The sequence below is a fragment of the Hyalella azteca genome, unplaced genomic scaffold, assembly GCF_000764305.2.
Source record: "Hyalella azteca isolate HAZT.00-mixed unplaced genomic scaffold, Hazt_2.0.2 contig5386, whole genome shotgun sequence".
NCBI classification, from domain to species: domain Eukaryota; kingdom Metazoa; phylum Arthropoda; class Malacostraca; order Amphipoda; family Hyalellidae; genus Hyalella; species Hyalella azteca.
The window spans coordinates 940862-963065 of record NW_025935579.1 but is presented as its reverse complement, the minus strand read 5'-3'; the positions used below and the strand labels follow the sequence as shown (position 1 = coordinate 963065).

The window sequence follows — 22204 nt, the reverse complement described above, 5'->3', positions numbered from 1 at the left end:
TACTGTCTTTTCAGACTGTAATGTAAATTCAGAATTATTTAAACTTACAATTTATTAAGGAAAGTATCCTCAAAAAACGCAATACAACGACAGGCAAAAATTACTGGTAAACTGCAATAAACTTTAATTATGTAGCAGTATTCATGCGCGTAACATCAGCACAAAGCAAAAGCAGCAGAAACAAAATGAAGGAGCAGCAACAGCATACAGTAAGTAATGTAAGTCGCTTTATTGGGTTCCAAAAGAGTATAAGACGCGCAGCTCTATTATGGAAAATAAACGACTGTCCTCTCGATGCTGGACAAGTCGATTATTTTAAGCTTAATCTGGCGCGAGGATCAGGATCGGAGGGCAGGAATCCAACACCGCTCACAAGATCGAAATGCCAGTGGGCTAACGATGAACATTTTTAAGCCTGACAACGACGACAGCTTTGTGATCAGAATGGGAACGCTGTTTCAAAATCTTCAGCGCATATTAACTCCTTTGATTAATGATCATCCTGTGTATACGAATTAGAAATTCAAGTAATTTAAGCGGAAAACAAACAGAGAACATTTATGGAACGAAAGGCAACGGATTTAAAGGAAAATGCAATAATGCATGTCAAGCAATGAACCACCTTAGAAAATCAATTGCGAGTTCAATGCAACATTTGGAAAATCCTCAGCGCGGAAAATCACGGAAGTTGTAGGCTAATGAGGAACAGTTGTATCTGTTGTACGAATGGAAAGCACTCTATAAAATGTTATACGAGGAAAATTAATATAATTGCTGCATCCAAAATCGCTATCAAACGTTGAGATTTACCCATAAAATCTCCTTCAAGCAATCTGCATGATGACGACCTCTCACCATGACGTTAATTGATTCAAAGTTTATGGAAATTAAAGAAATGTAGCAAAAGTATCGCGCCGGGCGAGCTGTAGGACAGAGATCAAGGCCAACAAATCGGTGCTACAAATGAACTTCAGTTCAAGCTATCATGTAAATATTAGTAAATACATCATGAAAATCTTCCATTACGGCTGAGATGATCATTTTAGTGAGGTTTTCAATGTTCATTGATCGTTATTAAAATGCATGCCGTTTCAACCCCACCACGTAAAAATTTCCCTGACACTCGCAAAAAATTCGTCATTAACGTCTGTTAGCCCCAAAGCTGGGCTCAAGTATGGACCAAAACTGAAATAAACCTCTAACTAATGGCCAAGGGTGTGTGTACATTAATTGAACCTGCATACGCTTAACCTGACGAACCTGCAGCCGGTTTTGTGGTGAGTGAGATCAGAAATTAAGCAAGGATCGCATGCCTGAAAACGACATGAATACTCGGTGTGAATACCTCTCACATTTGGCAGATAAGAGTACAAGATAATACGTCTCGAGAGTCTGGACAATGAGAGCTAATGCAGTAACACTAGGAACTCGTCTATCTCATCTTATCTCTTCCAATGTGATCGTTGATTTTGATTGTATTGTGAAGTTTACTATCGCATGAAGGCTGAAAAGTGTACTGAAAGGAAGCCAAGACATGAACTCAGCGATAAAGAGTACATTATATCTAAATTACTTTAATAATAACGAGATATTTACAAAGGCACACCGCATACAAGATCAGGCACGTGATTCGTGAACATTTGTGCAGGATTAATTGCGCAACAAAACATACATACGCCACATAGTTTGATATACGAGTACCATACCAGCTGACTGGGAAAATACTTAATATCGGACTTTTGTACACTCAACGTGGCAGCACCGTCAATTATATTTATCATGCATAAATCCCACGTTGGGAGGAACTGGAGGGAACCAGTTGAGCGCTTATCTAAGTCCTTCTTGAAGGAACAATTCTACTGCGCAACCAAGTCGTTGCTGTTGTAAATCAAGTTGTTCAAGAAACGGGCGTGCCAAAGCTGAAGATAGTTTTGACCTGTTTACTGAATTGGATTACACGGCGGAACATAAGAAGTAAATGTCTTTGTATTCACGACCACAACCATCCAGCGGCGTGCTCGGAGATTTGTTTCTTTGAGTGTTGAATCACATAGAAAAGCGAATCCGAGGCGCCTCTACCTTCCACGAACGACTCAATTCTGAGGCCCGCCACGGGAAATGGTGGGATCTGAATGCAAATTTATGTTATTGAAATCAGATAAATGGCACCAAAAGACATGATTTTCTTGTCCCGCACGAACATTTCGACTAAATAACAGGAATTTGTAGGCTCTAATCTTGTAGAGATCGCGGTATTCCAAGCTTGTTGTGCGGTCTTTTTTGCGTCGCGACAGGTCGTGGCGAGCGTAAAGATCGATAGACAACGAAATTCCATCCTTCAAGTTGTTATTTCAGAAATAGTCTTTCATTTTCTACAGTCTGGCGCGACAAAGATATTTCAATCGCCACGATGAAAACGAGAGCTTTGCAACATAAAACTTCGAGACAGCCTTCATACTATTCAACACTGATTGACTCCTGATGCTATTCAGCTCTGATACTTATCAAATAAACTACTTAAAGCGTTATATTTCAATTCTGAATTTCGCTACGGTGTACTTAACAAAAATAATATACGTTTAAAAATTACTTTTTAAAGACAACACTTCCAAAGAATCCATATTCTCCAGTCTTAGAGATGTACAATGAATTTCTCATTTAATTTTCGAATATTAAAAAATTAATTTTTCAATTTTTTTAATATATAAATTTTTTAATATATAATTTTTTTTTCAAAATTTCAAAAATATTTATTCTATTAATTGATTTATGCATTGCCTCTGGCTTCACACAAGTGTGCAAAATTTCAGATCAATTAGACAGGTAAAAGTGTGTCAAATATCAGTTATAAGATTTGTAGCTGACAAAATTATTTTTTCACGTTTTTTAATATTGAAAAAAATTTAATTTTTAAAAACATTTATTTTGACATTTGATTCATGCATTGTCTTCAACTTTACACAAGTGTGCAAAATTTCAGATCGATAGGATAAGTAGAAGTGTATTAATTTCGATTACAAGATTTGTAGCAGACAGACAAACAAACAGACAAGAAGTGAAGTTAAAGAGAAGTGTCGTAAAAAGAGAATACCATTGGACAAGATACGTTGCATATAAGGATTGACTGCATCATTGGTATGAAATAATAAGTCAAGTTTGTCCGCTGGTATATGCCATAAGCAACGAGTCGTAAATCTCTTGCCAAAGCGACGCGATTGAAGTATGTGATTTGGTGAGGAGAAAAACAGCCTACAGGATCTAAGTGTGTGCGGTCCACTCTCCACTCGCATGGGCTCAATTACCGACGTACAAGCGGGAAAGTCAGCTCGAGAATTTCTAATTTAAGACTAAATTTTGCGAAGGTACCAAACAGGCTCTTAATGCGAAGGAAATTGTGCGTCTTCGGTTTAAGAAACTCGAGGGGTCAACTGCGCTTGATTGTATCAGCAAGAATACCTCGGGGTCATACCGATATCGCCGATGCTGCAAAATATACTAAAAATTTCAAATGAATCAGAAAAATGCTTGCAGAGTAAGTAAGATTTTACAAAATGATCGCATAGGGATGAAAAAATCCTAATTTTAAACTTTTGCATATGAATAATTTTGCAGTGTAAAATTAGAAAATGCATTAAAGTTAAACAATTTGTAGAGCACCTATATATGAGTTATGATGCATTAAACTGATAAAAATACGAAATGAGCTGTGTCTATGTACTATTTTCTGGGCAAGTTTTTAAACAATGAATGATTTTCGCCGCCTAATTCGAAGAACTTTCTCAACTTAATTGGAAATACAAGCAAATACGTGTCGTGTCGCGCTATTCCCATCTTGATAGTGAATAAAGTAGGTTAGGTTAGGTTAAAGTCAAACTGCGTTGTCTTTTCTTTAATTCTATTTTAACCCAAATACTGATTTAGTATGTAGTACCGAAGAAGGTTGGGGTCCCAGCTAGCAACACGTGACATCCCAGGACTGTGGAAGTCTGGGAATTGTTGGCATAGCTTGAGTGGCAATATTTCATCCGCAGTTCAGGGGAAACTCGCCCAATTAGGTGGCGAGATGAGCAGAGCTTCGTTACATTCCAGCACAAGCGAAATAAAGACGATCACTCAACCGTTGCATGCTGCGCTCGAGTAATTTGATCGAACGTCAACGAAGGGGTAATTTAAGTACGAGTTTTCAAGGTCATTCTAAATGATGGACCTAATTTAATAAATTCGTATTTATTTAATTATAAATTCAAAATGAATAGTTCATACACCATTGGGAAGAGAAAGATTCAATTTTGTTCAACACGGAATTGGGCGACGGCGGCGGTAGTTGCAGAAACAGCGTAGCTACAGAAACTACCAGCGTTGGATAGGACGCATAAGAAATGAAGATCTTGCTCTACACTTCTGGCTACCGAGATCACTGATCTCACCCCATGTGACTATTTCTTATGGAGTTACGTCAAGGAAGCTGTTGTCCCGCCTCTACCAGCAACTCTGGTTGATCTGAAGAACCTTATCACTGCTACGGCGCACTCGGTGACAGGAGATATTATTTCTCGTGTGTGGGACGAGTTTGATGACCGTTTAGATGTTAGCCGTGCAGAACAATGGGGACGTATTGAACATTTATAAATATGTAAATAAAAATGTTTATTTTTTTTCTTTACAGTGGTGTTTGAATTGTCCATTTTGGACTCATACTTGAATAAATACAAATTTATTAGATGTTGTCCAGCATTTAGAATAACCAGCTGTAGTTTGAAGAAAAATTCCTGTAGTATTCGACCCTAAAGTCGCCAGAAATTTTCAAAAGATTTAAAAGATATCGCCCTAATTCATTTTCCTCGAGCTCGAATTTTACTCCTCAACGCAAATTTTGTTGCCCTTTGACGCCATCCACGAATTTTTAGTTAAAGCCCGGCAACCGAACTGCAGTCGGGCAGCGGGCGTATAAATAGAAATGCCCTAAAGGTGACGCCGGGGCAACAACCTCTCAAGCAGCTGCAGTACATGGCTGCTATAACTGCTGCTACTGCGCCATTAATAAAGTCGCTGCAGAATATAACTGCCAAATTTGCTGCTACTGCATCATACATAAAAAAGAACAGGGTTCGGTTAAAAATAAACGGCCGTCGCACCAACATCCAGCCCTCAAATCATGTATTCTATCGTCCTTAAAGAGAAGACTGCCATCAATCAATCAACTTTGGAAATGAAAATTTTATGAGCGTGTTTATGACGAAAAGAAGTAACCCGTAACAAAATATAAGTATTGATTACTACAAAAACTCGGTTTTACACTTAATTTGGTTCGATTGGTTATTGATTTTTGAGGTCGATTGTCAGCCAAACGACCCCATTTCTCCAATGAGCTGGAAATATTAAATATTTCTTACATTCTAGCTCGTGAGGTTGCTGCTGAATGCTGCATGCAGTTCGGTTGGCTTCACATACTTCGAATCGACAGGAATTTCGTTCAGGAATAAGCTGTGTCATGGGGTATCAAGAAAAGTCTATAGGCTGGGCAAACTCAGCTATAGTTTCATTGCACACACCACGAACACCCGATATTTATTTATCTTTATTTCCAGCGGAGGGGAAATACAGACAAATACGAGTAAATGTGTGGACGAGTAGATCTCAGAGACTATTGAAGCATAAATCGTAAATTCATTTATAGACTTGAAACAAAAGAGTGCACACGAGTCATTTAATTTGTTAAAACATCATTATATGAATATCACAAGAAGATCTTCTTTCGCTAATTGGTCTTAAAAAGAGGAAAGAAAAATAATTATGTTCGTGCCAATTAGTTCATCAAGCACAACAGAAAAAATAAAAAATATGTCTTTAGAATAAATTATCTATAAACTTAGTCGAGGTTGCCATGAGAGTTGAAGATAAGAAGATGAAGAAATTTCGGAAACAAGAACGCACAAGAATTATTTCTGTGGCACTGGTTCAATATATTTAACTGCAATTAAATAATATTTTGGCACGATGAGAATGATTATATTCATTAATGATGCTAACATAAAATCCCTTGTAATGCCAGTCACGCCACATTGAACGGCCAAAGGCGGTAAGTTCTAAGTTGGCAAATGCATTATAGCTCTACCGCCTCTACGCCCTAGTCAAACATGGGCCGAGCATCTGGCTAGAAGAGCATGGAAGCCATGAAGAATCTTCACCGCTCATTTTGATTACAGTCACATACCTGAAGCAATGCCATTAAGCGTATTTTAACTCGAATAAACCTTAAAGGGCCTCTCAGTTTACAAAATTTTACCGTTGCAGCGAAGAAACTGATGAAAGTTTGTTGAAGCTTCACATACTACATAAGAGTTAAGGAATATTAAACGACATAATTTGATTAAATGGATTTTTATGTGTCCTTGTCTAAAAAATTTGTAATCATTTAGTAAAATATAATTTATTTATTATAAATTATTTTAATAACTTTCACGTAAAATTGGACTTGATAAATCACATGATGAGGGTTTCCCCTTTGAAATTACTCACATAGTCCGTGAAGGAAAATGCAGTAAATTTTGCGCATCTTGCCAACTGTCTCTAACATTATTTATAACGTTAGATCGATCCTAAATCCATGAAAGATGTATTCCAGCACATAATAGTGCATGAGTAAACTGCCTATAGCTATAAAAGTGGCCAGCGGAGCCTCGTATTTTTCGCTACGGATAACGGGGATTATCAACAGAAGCGCGGAGCATGGAGGGTTCGATGGACCTGCAAGTCAGAGGTGCATTAATGATCTGGCGTAAGTCACAAGTCAGCGGATGTCCACAAAATGAAATCAATATGATAGACTTGACTTTATGAGAGGGTAAACAACGATGACGATGAAGTAAAAGTACATCATCGGCGAAAACGAGGATTTTAAACATGACATTTTTTAAACGGTAAAGGCAGAAAATACATTGATATCAGAGCGCATATGAAATGTATAAATAATGAGGCCGTTTCATTGACGTGGTCTGCAGTATGTTACACCTTACTGTTATTTTTTTAGTGATGATCATTAATATCAACACATTTACAAAAAAAAAGTAATAAATATAATCAAACAACTTGCAACCGCTTAACCGCTTGTCGGATTGCAGACACAACTTTACCGACACACGGTATGATTATAAAGAAACATTCTCCATCCTGGCCAGCGTCAATATTCACAAAAAAATGCGCTAAAAGGCCGTCCATAAATCATGTGTCTAATAATTGGAGTCGCCACCAAATCGGGCTGAAGCGATAAAAAAATATAGAAATAAAATACTCAGCAAAACTGCCGGCTCCAAGTGGATTCAAAAGAGCCGTAAGGATTTTGGGGCGTGATTAAGGATTTGCGTAAGGATTCATCCTTAAACATAAAAATGTAATTCTGAATGTACACACCCTACTTAATTTTTTTCGTATTCTACTCATCTTCACATGCGTAGCTAAAAACGCATATTCTTTTTTTGGGTTGCACCTAAGCAAAAACAAGCTTTCGTAAACTTAACACAAGCAAACTGGAGTTCAGCTGGAGATTTGATCAGCAAACTGTGATTAACGCAGACACTGACGGCATTGACTGCAGAACAGCCGCTGCTACCGAGGCATTAATCCTTCGAAAGGCTCGACGAATTTAGCGATTTGCTTGCGTAAATTCTTTCAGAAATGAGAATGATCGAAACGCAGTACATTTTTAGGCTCAATATAGTTCAGCAGCGGATAGATTAATATATAGATTAGGATAAAGCAGATCGGTTGTGGAAGTGGTACTGAAAAATATGTATAACTAGGATTTAATTATAGAAGTGAAGGCCTTAAGTCGCACGAATTAGTAAACGAATAAAAAAACTTTCTCGGTAAGTATTTGTTATTTGCAAATATATGAAAGAACTTTCAGAAGAGACTCTAAAACGGAGCTAATATGAATTTTTTTCTCAATACAAATCTCATCAAAAAAGAAAAAGTCGCATCGTTTCGCGGTCGAATTTTTCTGTCTAAAATCGCAGCAGCGGTCACTTTTTTCTGCTGTTGAGTTACCTATTAGAGAACGTGGGACATGGGCACAAATTTTTCATTTAAAATAGAATCTGAGGAAAGTGGCCCAGGATACTCCATGGCTTTTCTCAGACAAGTGCAGTGTGATGTCAAGTGCAAAAAAATTAGGCAAAAGACTTAACAATTCGTTACATGAGACGATGCACAATGTTAGCATTACCCTTCGCTCAGATGAATGTATGAAATAACTTTGGATAGAACCTAGACCTTCTGTCCCATGAAAGGCAAAAACGTGAAAGAATGAAATCGTTAACTATGGACATTAGTTTTACGGTATTTATCTAAGTGACTGGTTCTCATAAGCTGCGAACACTAACAGAGCTTTGAGTTACATTCAGCGAGGTTGTGCTAGTGAAAGAATATAGCGGAACCGCACGAGAAACGGGTTCATAAGAAATTTTATTCGGTTTGAGCCTCCTTCCTCGAAGAAGTCGAGTAGGATCGTCATAAACTATCAGTCGATGAGGCATAAAAGCCGAAACGCATAATTAGAGGTCGATCCTTCTGAGGATTCATGTCCGTTCGACTTGGTTAAGCAGGTCGTGAGGAATTCCAACTTAATTGGGATGCGAGGAAACCGACCTCGCGTCACGGACAATTACAACATCAAACTGACGACCTGCCATCAGCGTTATGATTGCTATCTGTCAGGAAAAGAACAAGTGTCAAGTTCCTATGGCCTGAAGTATAGGAACAAAATTCACGAGGTTACTTTTACGGTCGTGACGAAGAGGCCTCCCAACGCAAAGAAGATGACCGTGCAGGTCCCTGTTATATGACAACCCCTTTTCTTTTAGGTCCGGGTAACAATTCAATAACTTTTGCACGGCCCGCACTGCTGATTATTTCAAACCATTGAAAGTTCGTCGGACCAATTTGAAGCAGAACCTTTTCATTGAATAATGTTCCTCAAAGTTGTTTTTCACCCATTTGTAAGAGAGCCCGTTTCTTGAACCGACCAGGCCACAATTTAGGGTCGGGTTCATAGTTTTGATCTTGCAAGTCATTCGATGTCAAAGTTTCTCCAAAGAAACTCTATTGGGAAGTCAGGGAAGAAAATCTCACCCGAACAAAGAGTACGAGACGTGATTTTTACGGAGATTAAGTAGCCATTAGATCAGCGACAGGATGCGTCGCTGGCGTTGTTTAGAGTCACGCATTCGGCAAGTCTATTGACTTACTATATAAGAGTTATTCTTCAATGTCAGTAAGCCTGAAATTTTGTAAATTATTTTGGCTCATTTTCTTCAATCTGTACGAGAAAAAATGCCAAGATAAAATTGTATTTTTTTTCCTTTATGCTACATTTTATTTTGATTTTTCAGTTTGAAAAGAAATGCTTAATATATTCAGTTGGATTAATTTTTTTAACATCGTAGTCAGAGAAACAGAAAAGGGATAAATGAAAAATTCAGCGTTTACTTTAGTTATGGCTAGCCATTTTGAACAAAACTTGTACATCTTTGATGAAACTTTTATGTTAAAATAGTAACATTTAGAAAAAATCCGCATCATAGAAGAATGCGCAGCAAAATTATACTGCATATATTTGGAAATTTAATTCTTCGAATAAGTGAAGAAAAAATTCAACTATTCAAGAGATGCTAATAAGGTCAGTTAAACTGAATATAATTGTCATAAATTACTGATTCGAAATCGTTTTTGGAGACTGCAATGCTTATGAAGAAACAATCTAGCGTTTATGAAGAAACAAACCAGCTTTTTTTAGAGAAAAATTTCTCCAAATTTTTTTAAAAACCATGTCAGCTTCCAATCTATTTCTTTGATTTAGAGCAGAGAATAGTCTCGAGCACAATATAAAACGTGGCGACAAAACTGAAGAAGCATTTGACATTGACCATAATGCATTTGTTACAGAACGAATAAAAAACTCCGTCCACACTTCGACAGATATTATTGGCATCAATGCTGATAATTATACGCTGACGTGACGACAAGAACTGGTTAACTTAATTTGATTTACTTGTATGAAAAATTTGTTTAACCATTCAATGAATAATGTTGAGCTGAATTCTAACGAAGTGGCCACAACAAATTTATCGAAGACCAACCTAAACTTTAGCAGTCATCTTAAAATCAGTTTCGAGTCTCATGAATGATTAAAAATTATTAGAAATAATATAGGAAGATATTTAAACATGTATTAGGCATTTAAACCGTAGATTTAGGGCAACCAATGAAGCCTGAGGCTGCATTTTTTACCGCACGATCGACACCTTCATATTGCACTGCCATCACATCGCACCGCCATCACATCGCACCGCCATCACATTGCACCGCCATCACATCGCACCGCCATCACATCGCACCGCCATCACATCGCACCGCCATCACATCGCACCGCCATCACATCGCACCGCCATCACATCGCACCGCCAGTACATCGCACCGCCATCACATCGCACCGCCAGTACATCGCACCGCCATCACATCGCACCGCCATCACATCGCACCGCCATCACGCAACTGTCATCCACTAGTAATTTGCGCAAGAAACCCGCAGTTGTTTTATAGTATAATAAACTAAGCAATTTTATAACTGTTCTTCACACAAGGTGACTTTGTACAGCTTTGCTATACGGAATATATATTTATAGTGCTTCGTAATTAATAATAATAATTTTTAATGCTTCAACACTAGCTCGGGAAGAAATTTACAACGTTTCTTCACTGTAAATAATTTTTTAATACTTCATCGCCGGATAAAATTTCGCAATGCGTTGCCTCGCTGTAGCTCAAGTAAGTATTAACAAAATATCCAATATTTCTCGTTGAAGTCAATTTTAGTCGTATCAGCAGAAGGGGTAAATTGTTAAGATCAGCAAGACTGGAGCAGTGAGTTACGGGTTCGAGCCTTAGCTAATCTGTGGAAATTCTGATCGAAATCGGCGATGATGCCTGATAGATAAGACAGACCCGATTGTCTCAATCTTTAACGCTCTTCAACTGACTTCATCTTATATTTTAAGCGATAAAATATAATTCTCAATTAAATTTAAACACGACTTTTGTATGAAGCCAAGTTCATTAACAATAAATGAACGGGTTCTCGTCATGAAAGATTGATTCACTGAAGTTTTTTATTTCTCGATGCCAGTATCCTGTTAAATTGCTTCAAATTAAAATCGTAACTCAAGATGCGGGGAGGTCACATTGCAGTTCTTTGTTTATATATTTTTCGTTTGCGGTCTCTTACGGTTAACGATGGCCCTAAGGAGAAATTTCCCTGCCACAAATTCCAGAAGAAACCCACGCCGTTAAATTGGCTGGATCTGGCATCAAGAATTAAAATATGAAGCCAATAGTGCGGTAAGAAAAGCAAAATGCCACCTGTCATTCTATGCATTAATTCATTTCGTGTCATCTGTCATTGGCAGTTTACTTGTCTACCAGTAAAAAATAATCTAGAAGCATTCCCCGATGTGAACTCTTAAAAATTTATGTTTGTGCTTAAAATGAAATCAATAGATACAGATTCCCCTCCTTGATAAAATCCCGTAAACGGATAATGATACAAAATCAACAGTAGACTTACATGCGGGTGTTCACTGCATTGCTCGAGCAAGATATATAATTTATTGCTCGAGTTGAAGATTCAGAAATCCCGCTATCGAATCGCCTCTTTCTCTTTCATTATATTCTTATAACCAGGAAAGGTTAAGTAAAGAAAATCTGTACAAAAGCTCAATTTAAAAACACTATTCGACTCTGGCCAACAAATTGAGAAAATTTACATTTTTATACTTATTAAATTTTACTATATAGATCCAACCCCAAATTTGCAGTCACTCATGATTCCACCACTTAATATCATATTTAACATTAGATAATATTCCAACGTGATAGGCTAGGAGGTACGCGCTTCAACAGACACTATATATTCCCAGCGCCAAGCTTAAAAACTCACAAACAAATACGCAAACAAAAAATTGATATATATATCAAAAAAAATCTACAGATTACCTAATTAAGTTCAAACTGTAAAGACATCGACAGCATGAATCAGACACGAGTAAAAACAAAGCTGAATTGAAAGCGGCACAATATGTGAACCAGATCATCAACTGAAATGAAAAAAATCAATTAGCAAATCAGATTTTTTTCTCCACACCTATTCCCCAGTGTTGAAAAACAGCGAGTTTATTTGATGCTTTGAATTAGCGCGCCACCGTTAAACATAAAATTCAAATATTAACGCAGTCATTGCTCCAGTTGCTGCGCATTCCAGAAACCCATTGTATTATTCAGCGCAAACACATTCTTTAAGATTCTTAACCTCTTAGAATAGAATAGAAGTGTCGGCATTGAAGAAATAGGCCCATGGCCTGTTGCCGATTCTTGAACTTTTCGTGCTTCAGAAATCGACGGTCAACAACCCTTGCTGTCTTTTGTTGGAGTACGAATATTTTCAGGGACTTAACCTTGATATTGACATTGTCCTTGCCAGCCGCTTGGATTGATAAGGATTACGCACAACCTTGACACCCTGGAAAGCGCATTCCTGTTAGGGTTGGTGCTCACCCCTATAGGTGAGTGGCCCCTGGTGTACACAAGGCATCACATGTGCCCGTTACCTCGTCCCGTTTAGGAAGCTCTTGCCGCATTTGGTGAGCGGGTCCTTGGATTCAGCTTCGGGTTCATCGTCTTTTAATGCTTTGACATAAATCTTCTTGTGTAAATCTTGTGTAAATCCTGCCTCCCATTACCTAAATTTCTCCCATATGACTTCTCAAGATGCATTGTGCTTTTTACTGAGATTTTAAAATCAAGGAAACCGGCAAGTATTTTCATTAAATCTTCACTGAAAACGTTTTCATTGAAGATATGGTGAATTTACATTTTTACATTTATTTTATTTCATTTTTACATTTACATTTATTTTTTCATTGCTTTTAAATTCTAAGTGAACTTACGATTTGGGCAGGCTGACGACAGAAGCACTGATAAATTAAAATAATGTCAGAATCCACGAACTCACGATAAAATTGAGTTCATTTAAATTAGTTACTAAGAAACCCGAGCGCGTACTACCTCTACTTGAGAATCGCCATATTCTAAAAAAATAAATACGATTTCTTATTAAATGGATCTGGCAAACATTGATTACTTGGTCAAGATGACAGGATAAATTGAACGAAAACTTACCTTTTTGTGATGAAGTTCCGATTCCTGAATAAATAGAGTCTTCCAACCGAACAAGATTCAGAGATTGACCGACGCACTAACTAATGAAGCTACTTCAAAGAACTGTGAGTACTCAACATTAATGTTAGTTTAAATGGCGTCGGTGCGTCCACGCGTGCACGTCACACCAATGATAATACTCGACGTAACCGACCCTGGGAGCTCCAGAACCGACGTTGAAGATGCGTACGCCGCGCCGGTTCAGCTAACTCTGAGCGCCTCGTCGTCCTGAAGAAACCAGTGCAACTTGGCCCGTGCCCGCCGTACTCCTCCTGCTTGGCCGGCCAATGCGCTGCCCTGCACAGCCGCAAGCAGGGCTGCTGCTCCCAGCTTGACCCGATTGTCCTTTACGACATTTCCCCGTGTTTCACGTGCCTCTTCTTCCACCGAGCAACTTTCAGATGAAAAAACTGGCGGGGCACTGATTTTATCTAGAATATGTAATTTTGTTTATCATTTATATTATTTTAGCAAACCTTCTAAATCTATCATAGTACAGATTATCGCGTAATATTTTAAGAAACCGAATTAGTTGCGACTGAACAAAAAAATATGAGCAAATCCAACAATCCAAAAAGCTACAGTCCTTCACATTATATTCGTTATCTCTGGCATTCAGCCTCAAGTCCATTAATGCTTCATTTAGAGAGGCTCCATAACTGTTGAAATTTCGAGCGGCTGTCCTAACAATGCAGCTCAAATTACCAGCCGTCAAGAAAAAGAAGTTGTTGACCGGCCATTCTGAACGCTGGACCGCATCAGAACAGGTCCGGCCGGCGGCTTGGTACTGTTCCTGTAACTGTACCCCATATGTTGGAGGGCCGCATGCAGTCCTCGTTCTGTGATGTGGTGCTCGCTGAAATCCCCTGCTGTGATATCTCGAGTGTAACTTATGACCAACGACATGGAGTGATCTGGCCACTGCGAGAAGCATCTCTACTTATCAAGGGCCGACCTGCAAGACGTCTTGCAAAGTGCCGAAAAAATGAAATAATTTGAAAAAAGGGTTGCAAATGTTCTATGTTTTCTATGTGTACGGGACCAAACAAATGATAAAAACAATTCTTTTCATTTGTTAATTTGAATATCGAAGATTGAACATAACAAATATACAAATTAATGTAATTCCGAACCAAGTTAAATCATTGAAGCTGAGGTTGAAGATGACTCTGATGTTTTTCGGCTCGAGAATTACCTACCTCACTTGATTAATGAAATTTCGCTTACATACTGAACCTAATAATCATTCATATATCTCAAAACTTTTTAGCTACTCCGTTAAAATGATGAATTCAAATAATAGGATTTAACTGATGATTATATCGCTAGAAATGTTTATTCGGCACTGAATAAATTTCAAGACCCCAGGATTAAATCTTGCGTGGTGCTTTCGGGCCTTCATTCTTGGTTCTCGTATTTCATAAGCTCGGGCCGTATGACGCTCAAGAAAAGTAAAGGACCACGATGTACTAAGAGAAATAAAATCTCCTTGTAATTTTGACTCCATTCACTGCTACAATGCCCATGCAAATAGCGAGACACCATCTAGTTAATTAGTAATCCCTGCATTGTACTGCACCATGGAGATGGGTACCGCACACCTATGATGGGTATACCAGGTCAAACATGAATTTGTTTTTCCTCATACAAGCCTTTGGGCCAAATTATCAAATCACGATTAATGTTTTTCTGATAAATTGTAACCGTAACTTTTATAAATTACAAAATCTCAAAAGTTTATTGCACTAAACATTTCGATGTCATGCAGAGTAGCGCGACATTCTGGATGGAGCATTGAGGGGAGGCTGTCCATCATGACACGTCCTTGCCTAATTACAGGGACTTCGTTCACCTTTGAAGATCTTCTTTGTGAGGAATAAATTCAAATGATCTAAGATTCAACGCGCGTCAAAATGAGGTCGGTCTGTAGCACTCTACGGCACCACTTGATTATTTTAATTAATTCTCAAGATGTCCAGAGTCTCGAGCAGGATTTTTTTTTTTTTCAATGAAACGTATGTCTACATAATCATCTCACTACTTATATCTCTTCAAGAACGAAAACGAAGAAACAGCGTTGAAATTTGTCTGAATTTTTTTGTGACGTACATCAGCAGGCATTGGAACTTGGTACATTAATACCGGCGAAGAAAGATCGCTGCGACTTCGCGAGTAATTTCCTATAGGGGCCGTGATAAAAATTTCGATTGCGCGTCACAATTATTTTGAAAAACGATTTTCAACAGACTTAGGAAAATTGAGGAAGTAGAACCGACGATCAGAAACAGATCACAACAGATTTGTCGACAAAAGTTGAGACCACACATTTTAAGCATTGAACCTTTGAAAATACGAACAACTAACGTGTTCGATTTTTCGAGGTGACTCAAAAAATGACTCGAGATAACAAAAAAGTTCTGAAGTACATCACTGAACTAATAAATTACTCACTCAGGGCAATTCACATCTTTATCAAATGTAAGTATTTTACGGACGTGACTCATATAAGCTTTTCAAAGATGTTATCATACATGCATTCTTCATGACTGCTCGATGGTAGGTTGATGTAATGCTCACCGTATTGCTAGATGCATGTTTGATGTATCACTTACCGTATTTCTAGATGCATGCTTGATGTGTTTCTTACCGTATTGCTATATTCATGCCTGACGTAATGTTCACCGTATAGCGAAATATACGCTTGATTTACTGCTCCCGTATTGGTAGATCCATGTTTGACGTATTGCTCACCGTATTACTAGATGCATGCCTGATGTATTGATCATCGTATTACTAAATATATGCCAGATGTATAGCTCACAGTATTGCTAGATGCATTTCAACTGCAGCTCACACATCCAGCGCAGAGCGGGATGATCGCGCGATAAGCTATCAGACGACGCCGGAAACGGAGGTTACAATAGCTCTCTTGGTGTCAAGAGAGCGGCTGCTCGGTCGAGTCGGTATAAGAAATTAAAAGGCTTCCGCAGTTAATTTGTTTTTCGGTATCCAGCGAAAACGTCAAATAGACATTCTTAGAATTTCTATTATTTATTTATTTTTTTTTTAATTTCAATTGTAATGAATTTCTGAATACGAACTTTGTTCATGAAAGCAAAATTCGTGCTGCGCGCGATTGGTTCTGCCATTACTTCGGTTAAACTTCTATCATAACATGACTTAAGCCAATCTTGACTTGAGTGATAACTTCAATCGAGTTATAAGTTAAACACAATACTCAACAAAATAGAGAATATGAGTTACTTAAGATTAGGACATGTGGCTGTGAAATTGTGTTCCTTTCTCACGAAAAGTTACTCGGGAACGCTTACTTAGGCACTTCAATATTCGCGGATGATATAAGCGCACGTACCCATTATCTTCTTAACGCCGAGATAAAACTCACATCTTATTGCAGCATATCAAAATTTGAATTTAAAGATAGTGATTGCTGCATTTATCGTGTCCCAAATTGATCGATAGTGTAATACAGAGCGAAATTTTCGATTTTCTAGCCACATCTGAAGCAACATAACGTTTTCTATTCTGGCCCCTTGGGGAATTCTCGGGTAGACTAATGCGAACTTGGCTATCCTTGAACTACAGGAAACTTTCCATGGTAGTTTCCAGGAGATATTACGTGCGCTGCGGTTATGCCCCCTCCGTAGTATGCATTTACAAATTAGAAAAAGAATATTGTGTATTAACGCACATTATTTCTTAGATGGGAGGCGATTTGAACCGACAATTTTATGTCAAGATTCTTCATGAACTCAAATTTCAACAGATCACGAAATATTGCGAAAAAGAATCTGTAATCAGAATTGAAGCACGCCAGATCCGACGACAAGCATAAGGGCCGTGAAAAAATTTCCCCTCTACCTGAGTAGAAAATGAATAGACAATTGCCATCATGGAAACCAAAGGAGAAAACAATGATTGCCTCCGATTTTTCGTATTCGACATATTTGCGATATCGGTCAACTTAAACTCATCGGGAAACAAGCAACGCTATATTGCCCAATGTGTAGTGAAATGTGAACTTGGGAAACCGTTTCTTAATATAAACGGTCAATATCCGTTAGAGGTTAGAGCGTACGAAGCATCCGGCAAGTAGAGCGCGCGTGTAAAAGTAGAACTCTTCCGGTAATCGAGCAGTGGAAGTTAGCATTTGGCTCACTGACCAACTTCTTGACCGAATATCCTGATGGGAAATAGCTGAAGCAATGATTATCGTAGACGTCAATCCAGACACGCTGTAGGTGTAGTAGGACAACGGCAGTAAGCGTTTCTTGAAGGTCATTCACCTCCCTAGATGCATAAAATTTTTGATTGGAATTGAGAGAGCGGCCAGACCTTTAGATCTGCCATCCATGCAAAATAAATTAATCTATTCAAGACGAAGAATCAAATAAAAAGGACCATTTTTAATCATTCATCAAAATCTTGAGTGGAAAATATGGATCCTACTGCAATCCCTTACAATATAGTCGAAACTAGTGTTCAGCATTTAAAATAGCTGAGCAACTTCATGAACTCCAAAACGTTAAATGACCCTCCTAGTCTGTATTTTCCAGGTTTTAGAATTTTTTGAACTTGCTGAATAAAATTGAATTGATCTCAAATGATTTAAAATATTGAATCAAACTTCATTATGAACCTTCCACGATTTATTTACCTACAAGGATTACCAACAATCAAATTCATAAAGATTACCTACAATCAAATTGTACGTAATCTTTACCCTCTAATTTTTGTATTGCAACTCAATAATACAGATAAGTGTATTAACGGTATCTTATCTAATTCAAATTCAACTTCTTTCAGATGGAATAACTACTATTTTCATAGTATGCGGCATGTGGAACAGCCTCCCTGATAGCATCGTGGACGCTCCGAGTATGAACGCCTCCAAGAACACACTAGACGAAGCTATGCAGGTGCAGATGCTCAGTCTTGAATTGCCTAGCACCTTAAGAGCCTTGCAATAAGTCCAGCAGCTATACCAATCAATCGTCAGTTATGGAAAGTTCAGGTTCAAAAGGCCGGATCCCTTTTGGAATCAAGTCACGAAAAGTACAAGAATCGGCAACAGGCCATGGGCCTATTTCTTCAGTGCCGAGACTTCTATTCTATTCTATATTTGATTCTAAAGACCTTGAAGTCCGCTCTAACCTTTTATTTTTTGATACAATTTTAGAAACCGACGCCTCTTTTGCCAAATGAAAATACAACGAATTCAATGTATATCAGTGGAAGAAGGCTGGGAGCCACTTATGAGCTATTGCGCTCCATTCTCCATGAAAATATTCTGCATTAAATTAAAACTGCACAGGAATTACGAACTGTATTAATTTAGAATTCATGAACATTTACGAGCGATACAAATGACATGGCCCCAACAGGAGCCTCACGTCTCACCAGAAGCATCAAGAGTCAACCAAAGCGCACCAGGCTTCATCAGAAGTAGTGGCGCCCCACCATGCAGAGACAATGCGGTCCACCATGCAGAGACAATGCGGTCCACCATGCAGAGACAATGCGGTCCACCATGCAGAGACAATGCGGTCCACCATGCAGGGACAATGCAGTCCACCATGCAGGGACAATGCGGTCCACCATGCAGAGACAATACAGTCCACCATGCAGGGACAATGCGGCCCCACCATGCAGGGACAATGCGGTCCACCATGCAGGGACAATGCGGTCCACCATGCAGGGACAATGCGGCCCACCATGCAGAGACAACGCGGCCCCACCATGCAGGGACAATGCGGCCCCACCATGCAGGGACAATGCGGCCCACCATGCAGGGACAATGCGGTCCACCATGCAGGGACAATGCGGTCCACCATGCAGGGACAATGCGGTCCACCATGCAGAGACAACGCGGCCCCACCATGCAGGGACCATGCGGCCCACCATGCAGGGACAATGCGGCCCCACCAGAAGCACTGAGGCCGCGTCAGGAGAGCCTAGCTGTTGTCCTGACTTGACCCCTGCTGCAGCACCAGTTCCCTAACCTGTCCTGCCGCGTCTATGCACGAAATGCAGCCTGCACGATCTTCCTCCGTGCAGCACCATCTTTATTTTTTGCAGCACCATCGCTCGGTCGTTCCTCGTGCAGCATGATCGTCCCCAGTGCAGCACGAACATTCCCATGCAGCACAATATTTTTATTTGCAGCACTATATTTTACTTTGCAACACGATCGTTTTGCAGTGCAAAAAGATCTTGCAACGTACAGTACGACATTCTTTTTGTAGCAAAATTTACCGCATGCATCACGATATTGAACAGTGCAGCACGATTTCTTTCGGAGAGCACGATCTTTCCTGGTGTAGCAGCAAGCATCGAACACCGCACAGCACAAAATCCCCTCGTGCAGCACGACCTTCTCGCGTGCTCCACGATATTCTCCAGTGCAGCACGATTTTGCCAATGGAGCACAATCTTCTGCAGCGCAGCACGTTATTTTTCCGTGCTGAATAATTTTTCCCATGCAGCACGATATTCTCCAGTGCAGCACGATCTTCTCCCGAGCAACACGATTGTCCCCATGCAGCATGATCTACTTCAGTGCAGCTCTGCCGTCCACAGAATAACTTTTCCAAACATATTCGTGGCATTCGTAAGCACTACTAAGCTTGAAACTTATAACCTGCTGCGCTTTACTTAACATCCTTGTCCTGGTTTGGCCGGTCTTGCCTGTGAAAGGTCAAATGCTTGAGTCCCTGCCGCACTGAACGCCTTGTGAGAGTGGGAGCTTCAGCTGCACGCTCCTCATTCTCTTCTTAGTTTGCGACATCCATAACTTTGATGAATATTACATAACATTATACATAATGGTTCAATATTTAGCTGAAAATCTTAAGTTTTGTGTATTGAACTGTTAAGAAAATATTATTAGCTCCTATTGTAACATAAAATCTAGTCCAGACGCTTGACTTTGGTAGACCACATACGAACTTTCGTTATATCCATCCAACAACATTTTTTTTTATTCGGAAGAGGAATCGAGTTGGTCAAGCACAAAAAAAGAAAATTCGGTTAAATTTTTCCTGTTTATACTTCCCAACTATTGCTTGTTTCATATTGAAGGATACGAAAGATTGATCGCAATTTGGATGTGAGCAGCGAATCTCCTTCTGATGTAACATTTTCAGTGAAGTTGCGATACCGCAAAGAGATATACGTGTGTATCTGGGATACTCAACGGCGCTTCTGCAGAGCCATAAAGTGACGCCGAAAGATGAGACGCAATCGCTGCGGTTTTGAAACATTACATGGCGACATTGAAGAGATGTCGTGTGCATACCGCAATGCCTTCAGTAATCCACAAATACGAAGAAGTTATTTCATGGAATAACATCCATCAAGTACAATGACCTCGAGCAACGTAAGCAGCATTCACTTCAACGACAATTGTTATTGTAAATGTCCAAGGGATACAAACCAAGAAAGTTACAGTGAGCCTTACCAGGAGTCCTCGACTGTTGTCTGCAATGTGCCACGATGGGAAGTAGACGCCTACATTCAAACTAACTCTCAGTTTGATGGAAGTATTCGGGACGGTATGGATGAAACGTCAAACTATCCCTCTATGGGATTCGCATCGATTGATATTAGATAACTACATATGGTGAGGCTGATTGGCACCGGCATACAAGGGAAGATCTACGAAGCTCTTTACAAAAATTAGTTGGTGTGCGCAAAAGTGATAAATGATGAAGTTTAAATGAGAAAAGAAGCAGAGATGCTGGAAGCTGCGCAAGTTTCAAGATGTGTTCCTAAGTTCTACGGCATGTACAGCAACGGTCACAAGCATATCATCTTGATGGAGCTCATCCAGGGTCAGAATCTACTCAGCCTTTTGCGTAGTGCTCCTTCTCGCAAATTCGTCCACTGCATCATGCAGGAGGTGGCATACGCTCTGCTGGATTTCCACCTCTCTGGCGTCATCCACAACGATCTTAAGTTGGACAACATTATGGTAGAACCAGGAAAGTCATCCAAGGATTTTTCCGTATAGTTAATCGACTTGGGGATGTCCACCTACGAAGGAGAAATGCCGTATCCTAACGTACCGCTGAAGAGGATCAGGATGCATCCTCATTTAGACCCTGGTCTTTGTAATGGAGGTAGCTGCAGTCGATAAAGTGATCTTTACTCCTTTGGTGTCATGTTAGAACTCGTGCATCGAGTTTGTCGCTGCCCAGCTTTCAAGCGCGTCGGGCACGTATTTAAATCTCGGAGCTACAGTGCTGAATAAATTGCTAGCCTTGTTCTTTAGCTGGACGACATAAAATGTCCTCTATGTGGTCCGAAATATGTCCCGATTGAGCATCTTTTTCAACACCGGACTCCGCATTTCAGGGGAGTTATGCCCGTTCTACACAGCACGTTGTCTTTTTTCTAGAACGCGGTGACACAGCCAAGCCACTTCTATAATCCTACACCGATGTTTGAAGAGTTTGAAGAAGAAAGTTACGTCGTTTAATGTCATCGTCCACCGACTGCATCTCGCTGCTGTCACAACGCCGGCAATTTCAGTCAAAAGATCCCTCTGTATGCCAACGGATGTGAATTTCAACCTCGGCCTTACTTCGGAGTGGTGTAAAGCAGTAACTATTATTTCTGAGATATTCTAATATTTTTAAACTGAGCTGGCTTTGAAAAACCTGTCTTATCTTTTCCAACTCCTATCGTGTTGAGAGCAGCGATTTGACACAGGTTATATTTGGACGAGTAGGAAAATCTTATGAATAAAAAACGTTTGTAATTTACTGTATTAATTCGTAGATATTTCCAGTCTGTAGTAACCCCGCGTGATATTGTTTGTTCTATTATCATTTGTGTGCCGTCAATATTTTCTTTGTGCTGAAAAACTCCATTTTCTCTGATGTAATTTCTGATAAGAGTTTATTCGGATCCT

At 39.4% G+C, this 22204-nt stretch overlaps 1 protein-coding gene across 1 annotated transcript in view; it reads right to left on the bottom strand.

The window, feature by feature from the left end:
* LOC108668927 (probable chitinase 10) overlaps positions 1-13489 on the bottom strand; it is a 54001-nt gene extending 40512 nt beyond the window's left edge. The window contains exon 1 of the mRNA XM_047880418.1: positions 13231-13489. The gene's annotated coding sequence lies outside the window, so the exon portion shown is untranslated. The remainder of the gene's footprint in view (positions 1-13230) is intronic.
* Between the last annotated feature and the right edge of the window lie 8715 nt (positions 13490-22204).